The sequence below is a fragment of the Cnephaeus nilssonii genome, assembly GCF_951640355.1.
Source record: "Cnephaeus nilssonii genome assembly, chromosome: 17".
In the NCBI taxonomy this organism is placed as follows: Eukaryota; Metazoa; Chordata; class Mammalia; order Chiroptera; family Vespertilionidae; genus Cnephaeus; species Cnephaeus nilssonii.
This window is the reverse complement of record NC_137088.1, coordinates 42,965,725-42,978,969: the sequence shown is the minus strand read 5'-3', so window position 1 is coordinate 42,978,969 and position 13,245 is coordinate 42,965,725. Positions and strand designations below refer to the sequence as shown.

At 36.2% G+C, this 13,245-nt stretch overlaps 1 protein-coding gene across 1 annotated transcript in view; it reads right to left on the bottom strand.

Moving 5' to 3' along the window:
• Window positions 1-13,245, bottom strand: part of CACNA2D3 (calcium voltage-gated channel auxiliary subunit alpha2delta 3) — a gene marked incomplete at both ends in the record, with an annotated part of 817,125 nt that overhangs the window by 21,229 nt on the left and 782,651 nt on the right. The gene's annotated exons all lie outside the window — the stretch shown is intronic.

Genomic DNA, 13,245 nt, shown 5'->3' with positions numbered 1-13,245 from the left:
GCCAAGGCTTCTGCAGTTAGTGCTTTGTGATCGATTCCAATGTGCTGCCAAGGTGGAGACCTACTGGTCCAGGGAGCGTTCCTCAGGCCTAAGGCACTTACAAATGACTGAGGGTCTTGTTGGCGTGTACTTCTGTTCAGGGGATCTAGAGTGGGGCCAGTGAGTCTGCCTTTCTCACCTGCTCCCAGGTAATTCTCATGCTGCTGGTGCCAAGATCACCCCTTCCCCAACCCTTTGAGAGTCCCAATTGGATTCTAAAAGGCTTGTTGAATGTTCCTTTCTCCATGAAGCACACTCTCACTAAGGAAGAGTGTGGCATGTTGCAAGTACCTATGTCACCCACTTAAAACACGTTCACTTCTAAAGGCGTGTGGATAAAATGCTGATAGCCGCTCCCGCCCTGGTACTATCTACTGGCTAAGGATGGAAGGATAGTCACCCACACTCCAGGTCTCACGTGGAATGGTCTGAGAACTGTGAGCTATGAAACCTGTAGAAAGTTCTCCATGGCCCCCCAGGGGAGCACCTGCAACAGTTATCCTCTAAAGCAGTAAACACGAGGCTCAACAAGTGGCCCCTCTGGATGTCAGCGAGGAGGCGCAGGTCACACATGAAGAGACCATGAACAGAACAAAGAAAACAAATCTTGAGTTCAACACAGAAGTCAAGAGGGCAGATGCTTCCCATTTCAGTTGATTGGACACTAAGCTGCTGTTCCCCCAGGAGGCGCTTGATATAGCTTATTCTAAGGTTGGTGGTGGTAGAGGCTGTTTACTCAACAAAACAGTACAATACAGTGAGTAAGCTGGCTAGTGTCTTCTCTCCTCTTTCTCCCTCCTTTCCTCCCTCGCTTTCTCCCTGCCCCCCACCCTTCTCTAGATAACCAGACAGACAGCTATTTCGTTTTTAAATTTGAGTAATTTTGTCTCCTACCAGGCTTCTGAGAGCAAGGCACAGGCCTTATATATATATCAGCTCAGAACTTAAGCTTCTTGAATAACAGTGGGAAAGGAGTGAAAGATAAAATTATAATTCAGAGAAGCAGAAGCTCCCTGGCAAATAAATTGTACAGAATATAGTACAAGCTTGAAGCAGCCCAGAACTGTTTACCCTGACAACTCTTCAAGACCTAAACCTCTTTGCTGCTGGTTGAGTTCAGAAAAAAGAGGGCCCTGCCCTCTACATCGGTTTCCTTTGATAACCCATCTCCCTTCTCTTGCTCCCAATAACCTCCTCTTTGTTCAGGAATCCACCCTTCCTCCAGGCAGCCCAGGTGCTTCTAAAGGCCTGGCCCTGCACAGGCATGTCACCTGGGCTTAAGTGATCGGTCTAATTCCTTCCACCAAAGAAAGCAACTGTTTCAGAGATGGGCACTGGACCTGTTATTCCAATCAGACTGAAACCCAGAACTCTTTCTCCTACTGACAACATATAAAATCAAGGACACTTTCAGCCTTTCAAGCACTGGGAGCTTTTCTGTGCTCATGCATGGAAATGCTGCTGAAAAGTGCAAGTAGACCCCACCTCCCATCCCCCGCCATCCCCATCTTGGTCCTAATCTTTGGGACACGAGACTAAGCCTTCCCTGAGACCTGCATTTCGCCTTTTCTCTTTATTGCTCACACTTGCTTGAGATGAGCCTTCTGTTATTTGTAATGAAAGGGGACTAGGTAATGAAAGGGGACTAGGTGATGCGCTCCTAGCTTCCTTATGCCGGCCACCACATTACCTGATCAAAGTGCAGCAGGAAAACGTAGGCTTTTGGGAGTTGAGCCCTAGAAGCCAGCAGCACTGTACCTACTGGGTACACCTCGGCAGGACTGCCAGGCACCAGGCGGGTGCAGGCCTCTCCTGCCCCACTTCTCCAGCGTGGGAAATGTGCCATGTTTTCACAGTTAAGAGCTGAGATTAAATGGGATGAGCATGTTTTCTTTGTTATAGTTACTTATTCAAAAATGTATACAATGGACACATTATGGCGTTCCATTTGTGGCTCCATTTGTGCCTCGCTGATGGGGAGAGGACACAAAAAGCTCAAACGATGCTTTGTCTGCGGGGCCCAGTGTCCCGCGGTGGAATTTATTATACTGCAGACAGAGAGTGGAAATGAGCCATAATAATGACTTCCACTCATCCTCAGCCCCACCAAGGATTTGCTGAGATTGATGGTGTGGACCAAGAGCTTGACAACAACTTGGGCAGGAAGTTCTTTGGCATATTAGCCCAAGGCAGGTGGCAACAAATGTTATGTTATTTTGTGTTTGAAATATGGGGCCGGGGGGCGGGGCGGGGAGGGAGCCCCATAGAATGAAAAGCAAGAGGGACCTAGTTTTCTTTCTCATCTCAGAAAAAAAAAATCTCCAAAGAACTGACAACAAAAGGTATTTTCAAAACTTGACTATTATTTTAGCTTTTCAAAGTTGTTTTTATTTTTGTACTAGGGTTTTCAATAAATCCTCTTAATTATGACATGAACCATTTTCTTCTAAGCCCTTAAGAAAAGTAAGGAATTTGTTAAATAGTTTCACTGGAACTATTAGTATCTTTTCTTATAAATAATGAGAAGAAGAGCTAACATTTATGGAGTGTTTACTCAGCGCCAAGCACTTTTCTAAGCAGTTCTCCTTTAATCTTCACACCAACTCAGAGAATTATCATCTTCATTGTACAGATGAAAACATTCAAGCTTTGAGAAGTTAAACAAGTTTTCCAAATCCTAAGACCCATCAAGTATCAAAACTCCACAAAACCAGGCATATTTCATTCTAAGCTTCTCTTTTTAACCATTATGCTATAACTAATCACCATCATCATCATCACCACCCTCATCATCCACATCATCAGCCATTTACCTGAGCACTCACCATATGCAGTCATTGTATGAGGTCTTTTACCTAAAACTTGACTCATTTCACAACTCTAGAAGGTAGAGAGCATCATTCCTAAATTATAGAAGAAACACCTGAGGCTTAGAGAACTTGAGTTATTTGGTCCCATCTTGATTTGAGATAGCACAGGTGATAGATATCAGAACCACGGTCTGGATTTAAGCTGTCAGACTTTACAGCCTGTCATCTTATCCATTAAACAATAAAATTCCATGTGGAAAAGTGTTTGGGCAGTAGTAATGCAACAATTCACTGATAAACTGAGACCAGAGAATTTGTTCCTGGATTGAAGGGGGAAAACTGACATAGCCTTGGACATAGTTGCAATCTCCCACTTTCTAGTGTTACACTTTCTTCCACAATCCCCATGTGAATTGTTAGGTTTATTCAGCAAAATAGAACAGCATTGTAACCAACCATCAGGCGGCCTGAACAGACATCAACGTATAAAGAATTCACTGCGGAATTAAAAATCTTATTTTAGCCCTGGCCTGAGTGGTTCAATTGGATGAGTGTCATCCCATGCACCAAAGGTCACCAGTTCAGGGCACATGCCTAGATTCTGAGCTTGATCCCCAGTAGGGGTCCTGCAGAATGCAGCCCATCAATGTTTCTCTCTCACATCGATGCTTCTCTCTCTCTCTTCCCTTCCTTCCTCTCTTTCTACAATCAATAAAAACATATTTTTAAAAATTTAATTTAAATGACCTGGACAAGTCAGATTCTGACCATCAATAATTGCTTTCTAAAAGGTTGCACTTCTAAATCAATAAACGTGATACATCACATAAAAAAATTGAGAGATAAAAATCACATAGTCATATCAATTGATGCAGAAAAAGCATTTGACAAAATCCAACACCCTTTCTTGACAAAAACTCTCAGCAAAGTGGGAATAGAAGGATCATACCTCAACATAATAAAAGCCATATATGACAAACCCACAGCTAACATCATACTCAATGGGCAAAAACTAAAACCATTTCCCCTAAGAACAGGAACAAGACAGGGATGACCACTCTCACCACTCCTATTCAACATAGTGCTGGAAGTACTAGCCATTGCGATCAGACAAGAAGAAGAAATAAAAGGCATCCAAATTGGAAAAGAATAAGTAAAACTGTCTTTATTTGCAGATGACATGATACTGTACATAGAAAACCCTAAAGACTCCATCAAAAAATTCTTAGACTTAATAAATGAATTCGGCAAGGTAGCAGGATACAAAATTAATGCCAAGAAATCTATGGCATTTCTATACACCAATAATGAACTTACAGAAAGAGAGACTAAAAAAGCAATCCCATTTACCATCGCACCAAAAATATTAAGATACCTAGGAATTAACTTAACTAAGGAAGTAAAAGACCTATACACGGAAAACTACATGACACTGAAAAAAGAGATAGAGGAAGACATAAACAGATGGAAGAACATACCATGTTCATGGATTGGTAGAATCAACAATATCAAAATGTCCATACTACTCAAAGCAATCTATAAATTCAATGCACTTCCCGTTAAAATACCAACGGCATATTTCACGGACCTAGAAAGAACTTTCCAAAAATTCATCTGGAATAACAAAAGACCCCGAATAGCTGCAGCAATCCTGAGAAAGAAGAACAAAGTAGGTGGGATCTCAATACCAGATATCAAGCTGTATTACAAAGCCACTGTTCTCAAAACTGCCTGGTACTGGCACAAGAACAGACATATAGATCAATGGAATAGAATAGAGAACCCAGAAATCGACCCAAATCATATGCTCAATTAATATTTGACAAAGGAGGCATGAACATACAATGGAGTCAAGACAGTCTCTTCAATAAACGGTGTTGGGAAAATTGGACAGATACATGCAAAAAAATTAAAGAAGACCACCAACTTACACCATACACAAAAATAAACCCAAAATGGATCAAGGACTTAAACATACGACGGGAAACCATACAAATACTAGAGGAATCCACAGGCAGCAAAATCTCTGCCATATGCCGAAGCAATTTCTTCACCAATACCTCTCCTTTGGCAATGGAAACTAAAGAGAAAATAAACAAATGGGACTACATCAAAATAAAAAGCTTTTGCACAGCAGAGACCATCAATAAAACAACAAGAAAGCCCACTGCATGGGAGAACATCTTTGCCAGTGATATCAATGATAGGGGTTTAATCTCCAACAATTACAGGGAACTCATGCAGCTTAACAAAAAGAAGATAAACAACCCAATCAAAAAATGGGCAACTGATCTATATAGACATTTTTCAAAAGAAGACAGAAGGAAGGCCAAGAGACATGAAAACCTGCTCAAAGTCACTAATCATCAGAGAGATGCAAATCAAAACGACAATGCGGTACCATCTCACACCTGTCAGAATGGTTATTATCAACAAATCAACAAACAACAAGTGCTAGCGAGGATGCGGAGAAAAAGGAACCCTGGTACACTGCTGGTGGGAATGCAGACTGGTGCAGCCACTGTGGAGAACAGTATGGAGTTTCCTCAAAAAACTGAAAATGTAACTCCCATTTGACCCAGTGATCCCACTTCTAGGAATATATCCCAAGAAACTAGAAACACCAATCAGAAAGGATATATGCACACCTATTTCATAGCAGCACAATTCAACATAGCTAAGATTTGGAAACGGCGTAAGTGCCCATCAGCAGATGAGTGGATTAGAAAAGTATGGTACATCTACACAATGGAATACTACGCTGCGGTAAAAAGGAGTTCTTACCATTTGCAACAACATAGATGGAGATGGAGAGCATTATGCTAAGTGAAATAAGCCAGGCAGAGAAAAATAAATATCACATGATCTCACTCATTTGTGGAATATAATGAACAACGTAAACTGATGAACAAAAATAGATCCAGAGACAGAGAAACATCAATCAGAACGTCAAACCTCAGGGAAGGTAGGGGATGGTGGGGTAAGAGGGAGAGATCAACCAAAGGACTTATATGCATGCATATAAGCCTAATCAATGGACACAGACAACAGGGGGGTGGGGGCATAAATGGGAGGTGGAGGGTAATAGGGGAATAAGGACACATATGTAATACCTTAATCAATAAAGAAATTTAAATAAATAAATAAATAAATAAATAAATAAATAAAAATAAAAGGTTGCACATCTTTCATTACATGAAAAAAAATATTTTATCCACCCTACTATGCTAAGGGGGAGAAACAATTAGGCTAACCCTGAGGCCAGTTTTGCATAGAAAAAAAAAGTAGGACTGAAAGGAAATATAGTCATTTAAATACTTCTACTTATCACCCATTTTACAGATGAGGAAACTAGATAACTTACAGGAAGTTATTTAGCTAATGAGACCTGGAGCTGGGCTTCAAACACAGGCCACCTGGCTTTAGAGTATAAGCATGCAAACTCCCTGCCTCAGTCCTGAGATTGCATGTGATTTTTACTTTTTTCTTTGTACATTTTTCTATTAAATTTTCTACAATGACTAGGAATTACATTTTAGTAAGGACCAAAAACCATGGAATGATAACTTTCTATTCTTTAGACTACAGACATACATTATTTTTAAAACTAAATCTAAGCGACCATATTTTTAAAAAATAAACTTTTATTGATTTTAGAGACATAATACTATAGAAAACCCTAAAGACCACCAAAATACTATCAGAACTGACTAAAGTTGCAGGATTCAAAATTAATATACAGAAATAAATTATTGAATTTCTACATATTAATAATAAAGTATTAGGTCAAGATAGCAATAACCTCATCTACAGTTACATAAAAAAGAATAAAATACCCAGGAATAAATGCCATCCTTATGGATTAGAAGAATTAAATTTTTTAAAATGTCCATATTACTCAAATAGACCTACAGCTTCAATGCAATCCCTATCAAAATACCAATGGCATTTTTTCACAGAACTAGAACAAATAATCCTAAAACTTACATAGAACCACAAAAGTCACAATTGCCAAAGAAATCTTGGGAAAGAAGAATAAAGCTGGTATTAGGAAAACTGGACAGACATACCAAAAAAAAGAAAGAAAGAAGCTGGACTACTTTCTTATATCATATACAGAAATAAACTCAAATGGATGCAAGATTTAAATGTAAGGCCTGAAATCACTAAACTTCTTGAAGAAAACATAGGCAATAAACTTTTGGATATTTCTTAGCAATATTTTTCTGAATATGTCCCCTCAGGCAAGGGCAACAAAAGCAAAATAAACAAATGGGACTACAACAAGCTAAAAAGCCTTTGCACAGTGAAGAAAAGCATCAACAAAAATGAAAAGAAAACCTCCTAATGGAAAAAGGTATTTGCAAATGATATATTCTATAAGTAGTTAATATCCAAAGTGGTTAATATATAAAAAACTTGTACAACTCAACAACAAAATAACAACCCAATGCAAAATATCATCTCACATCGTTCAGAACGGCTAATAAAAGAGTAATATGCAAATTGACCATCACTCCAAGACACAAGATGGCTGCCCCATGTAGTCAAAGATGGCCGCCACAAGATGGCCTGCAGGGGAGGGCAGTTAGGGGTGACAAGGCCAGCAGGGAAGGGCAGTTAGGGGCAACCAGGCTGGCCGGAGAGCAGTTAGGCATTGATCAGGCTGGCAGGGGAGTGGTTAGGGGGTGATCAGGCTGGCAGGCAGAAGCGGTTAGGGGCAATCAAGCAGAGGCAGGTGAGCGGTTGGCAGCCAGCAGTCCTGGATTGTGAGAGGGATGTCCAACCACCATTAATTTAACCGAAATTAAAAGGTACAAACCTCCAGTTATAACGGCGGTTGGACATCCCTCTAGGGGTCCCAGATTGGAGAGTGTGCAGGCTGGGCTGAGGGACAACCCCCCCTCTACCCCCCAGTGCACGAATCTCATGCACCGGGCCTTTAGTTATAAAAGAAGTCAACAAATAACAAGTATTCAGGAGGATGTGGATAAATGGGAACTCTTGTTGGGATTGCAAATTGGTTTAGCCACTATGAAAACCAGTATAAGATTCCTCAAAAAAATAAAAATGGAACTACCATACAACCAAGCAATTCCACTTCTGGATATTTATCAAAAGAATACAAAATCACTAATTTGCAAAGATATATGCACCCCTATGTTCATTGCAGCATTATGTACAATAGTCAAGACATGGAAGTAACCTATATGTCCATCAGTAGATGAATGGGTAAAGAACATGTGGTACATATATAATGGAATATTGCTTAGCCATAAAAAGAATAAAATCTTGCCATTTGAGACAACATGAATGGACCTGGAGGGTATTATCCTAAGTGAAATAAATCAGACAGAGAAAGGCAAATAGTGTATGATTTCATTTATATATAGAACATGTAAAAAGAAAACAGACTCATAGATACAGAGAACTAACTGATGGATGCCAGAGGGGAGGGAAGTTAGAAGATGGGTGAAAAAAGTGAAGGAAATTAAAAGGTACAAACCTCCAGTTATAAAAATAACAGTAAGTCATAGATATGTGATGCAATCATAGGAAAATAGTCAATGTTATCATATTAACTTTGTATGGTGACAGATGGTTACTAGACTTATTGTGGTGATCACATAATAAAGAATATAGCCCTGGCTGGTTTGGCTCAGTAGATAGAGTGTCAGCCTGTGGACTAAAGGGTCCCGAGTTCAATTCCAGTCAAGGGCACGTACCAGGGTTGTGGGCTCGATCCCCATTAGGGGGTGTTCAGGAGGCAGCCGATCAATGATTCTCTCTCATCATTGATGTTTCTAACTCTCTCTCCCTCTTCTTTCCTCTCTGAAATCAATAAGGGTATTTTGGAAAAAAAATAATATAAATACCTCTATATTTAGTGACCCTGAAACTATATTGTATGTCAACTACACTTTATTTTTAAAATTCTGAATGTTAAATTAACCTAGGTTGACACCATATACCCCTTCCAACTAGTTCATAGAAATTCTATACATAATTAGTGTAAACATTTTTTAGGTATAAATACTATATCTCTGGTCTAGGGGCAAAAATGAAGCACTCATCTACTAAAGCCTAAAACCAAGCTACTAAATGAGCAAGAAATTTTACTTGTAATTTAAATGCATGGTACAATAAAACTTAATATTCTTCAGGGGAAGATAACATTCAGGGCATCTACACTGTACCACTCACAACAAAACATATACAAAAATTACTATGTGTGTGAAGAAATAGTAAAATGTGACAGTCAGAATAAAAATGTCACTAAAAACAGACCAATATATAACCCAGATAATATATTCTATAAGTGGTTAATAGATGATATTTTGAATTGGGTTGTTATTTTATTGTTGAGTTGTACAAATTTTTTATATATTAACCACTTTGGATATTAGAATTATTAGATGAGATTTATTTGTGTGTGTGTGTATGTGTGTGTTATTAATAAGCCTAACCCATATATATGTTGAACAAACAGATGTAGTAATTTCAGCAGAAATATGAAAACTAAATAAAAGAAGGAAATGCAAATCCTAAAAAGAGAAAGTATAAAATACCTGAAATCTAAAATTCATTGAATGGTATTAAAAGCAGATTATATACAATAGAAGAAATGACCAATAAACTTGAAGCCAACTCAATAGCTACCATCCAAACTGAACAGAAAAATAGAAAAAAAAAAAGATTGAAATGAAAATGAACAAAACTCCAATAAGCAATGACATAGTATCAAGCAGTCAAACATGTTATTTGGAATCCCAGAGTTGAGTAAAGAGAGACTGGGCCAGAAAACAACAGAAGAAATACTGATTGGCCTAAAATGGAAGAGAGGAATTGGGAGCATATAATCATAAGATATGCAAACTACTCATGAAATAATACAATATTATTTTAAAGTAAACCATGAGAAATTAAAGATGTATGTTGTAAACCTTACTATAACCATTTACAAAATCCTTTTTAAAAAGTATTAAAAATATGCCTGTAGCAGAAAAAAAAAATGGAATTGCAAAACACTCAATATACAAGAAGGTAGTGGAAAAAATAAACAAAGAAGCAACAGAAAACAACCACACAAAAAAATGGTTGATTTTAAGCCAAACATAGCAATGACTATTTTAAAATATATGGCCTAACATGCCAATTATAAGATAGAGATTGACATCCTGGATAAGACAAAGTCTGCTCCAACTCCATCCTGCCTAGGAGGAACCCTATAATTATGAACACAGAGATAAGCTCAAGGTAAAAAGGCTGAAAGAAAATATACCATAAAAATATAATTCGAAAGGAAGCTTGGGTGAGCAAAAATAGGTTTACAGTTGTGCGTACACAGAACACAGTTTATTCTTGTATTACTATTAATTAATTAATTATTGTATTTTTTCCATACAAACAACTATAAGCCTACTTTGCCTATCCCTGTATTAATATCAGACAAAGTACATTTCAGAACAAAGAATATTACAAGTATAAAGAGGGATGTCACAAAACATTAAGGAGTCAATTCACCAAAAAGTCTTAACAATACTAAATATGTATGTACCTAACAACCAAATATCTAAATAATGAAGCAAAAACTAATACACACTTAAAGAAAAAAATAGGCAAATCAACAACTGTAACCCAAACCATATATAAATTATAGTTGAAAACTGCAACAGTCTATTTTTGGTCATCAATAGAATAAACAGAACAAGTAGAAAATTGTTAAGGATTTAAACAAGTTTGCTTAATTGATATGTATAGAACACTCTAATCAACAACAGCACAATATACATTTTCTTCAAGTGCATGTGAAACATTCATCAAATTAGATCTTGTTATAGGATCTAAAGCAAATCTTTATAAATTAAAAAAAATAATAAAATTATACAAAGAATGTTCCCAAACAATAATGAAATTAAACTTAAAATCAATGACAGAAAGATTTCTGGAAACTCCCCAAATATTTTGAAATTGAACAACATGCTTCTAAATAACCCTAAAGTCAAAGAGGAAATTGTGAAGAAAATGAGAAAATATTTTGAAATATTTTGAAAATACCATTTATTAAAAAAATAAAACACACAATTCAGATCAAAATTTATGGGATGCAGTTAAAGAGTGCTTCAAGCAAGATTTCTAGTATTAAATTCTTATATTACTAAAGAAAAAATGTTGCAAATCAACAATATAAGTTTTCACCATTTAAAAAAAAACTAGAAAAAGAAGAGGAAAATTCAAACAAGGATAACAAAGGAAGTAATAAAGCTAAGAGAAAAACAATAAACTTGAGAATAAAAATCAATAGAGAAGTCAATAAAAGTTGGCCCTTTAAAATGATCAATAAAACCAATAAATTTCTAGTCTGTTTTTCCTATAACCAAGTATAAAAGAGAGATGACTCAAACTATTGCTCATAGATATGAAAATGATAATAGGGAATAAAAAACAAAAACCAGTATGTCTATAAATGTGACAACTCAGATGAACTGCACAAATTCCTTGAGAGACACAATCTACCAAAGCTTACCCAAGAAGAACTAAGTTGACCTCAATAGTCTTATATCGATTAAGGATCTTAAATTTGTAGTTAAAATTTTTTCTACAAAGAAATCTCCTAACCCAGAAGTCTCCACTGGAGAATTCTACTACAGATTAAAGGAAGAAATAATAGATTCTACACAAAAGCTTCTAGAATGTAAGAGAAGATTTCGTATATCTTTTTAGAAGGCCAGATTATCTTGATACCCAAACGAGACAACAATACTACAAGAAAAGAACATATTACATATCAATAGAACATGTTAAAACAAAGCAAAAATACCATAACATAATATTAGCAATCTGAATACAGCAAGCAATATAGGACAACTCCAGGAATGCAAGAGAGTTCAACATTTAAAAACCAATGTAATACACTATGTCCAGACTAGTGTAAGAAAACCATATGATTAACAAAAAGATTTAAAAAAAATGTTTGACAAACTTTTGTCCTCTTCCATGAGAAATACCTATATAAATAAATAACTAGAGCTCAATCAGTTAGGAAAAATAAGAAATGTCCTTAACCGAATAAAGGGCATCTAAAAAAAAACAACAAAAACTAATAGCTAACACTATACATAATAATAATTCCAAGTGCTTTCTCTCTATGATTGAGAACATGACAAGACTGTCTGCTCAAGCTCTCCTAGTAAACATCTCCCTGGAGGTACCAGTAAGTGCAATAAGGCCAGAAAAGAAATAAAGATTGTTCAGTAGAAAGAAAGAAGTATAATAACTGTCTCTGTACACGTATGATACTATTTGTCTGCATGGAACATCTTTGAGTAGCTACAGGAAAAATAAGTAAGATTAATAACTCAGAGTCATAGGTGACAGAATATAAGATCAATATGGAAAAAGTCAATCATATTTCTATATACTAGCAATGAACAGTTGGAAATCAAAATGAAAAAGTATCATTTAAAATAGAAGCAAAGAAACAACCAATAGTTAGGAATAATTCTACTGAAACATTTGAAAAACCTGTAAGCTGAAAACTATGAAACACTGATGAAAGAAATCAAAGAAGACCGAAATAACTGGAAAGACATAGCTTGTCTACACATTGAAAGACTCAGTAGTCTTACGATGTTTATTCTCCAAAGTGAGCTACACAGTCATTCCCATTTCAAGCAAAACCCCAGCACAAATTTTTATAGAAATTGACAAGCTTATTCCAAAATTTACATGGAAAGGTAAATTTACTAGGATAGACAAAGTAATTTTGAAGAATAAAAAAGTTACAGATTTTTAATGTCCGATTTCCAAACGTAATAGAATGCTACAATAATAAAAATGGCATATTAGAGAAAAGATAGATACATAAATCCACTGAATAATATAGGGTCTAGACACAGATAGACACACATATGGTCATGTGATTTTTAACAAAGGTACAAAGGCAACTCAGTGAAGAAATAATAGTCTTTACAACAAATGATAGTAAAATAACGAAATATCTGTATGCCAAAAAAATCAATTTGCACTCCACATCATATACGAAAAATAATTCAAAATGAATTACAAATGTAAATGTAAAAGAGAAGAGTAAAAATTTTTTAACATAAAGTATAGAAAAAAGTATTGGTAACCTTGGGATAGGCAAAGATTTCTTAGAAATTAAACAAAAGCATGTTCCATTAAAAAAAATCAATGAATGGGATTTCAACAAAATTAACTGATTTCTGCTCTGTGAAAGATATTGCTAAGAGAATAAAAAGACAAGCCATAAGCTTGAAGAATATATTTTCAAATCACAAATTCCTATAAAAGACATGTACCTAGAAATGCAAAACATATTAACACTCAAAATACTCAATTAAAAAATAATTTTTATAAAATAGGCAAAACATAG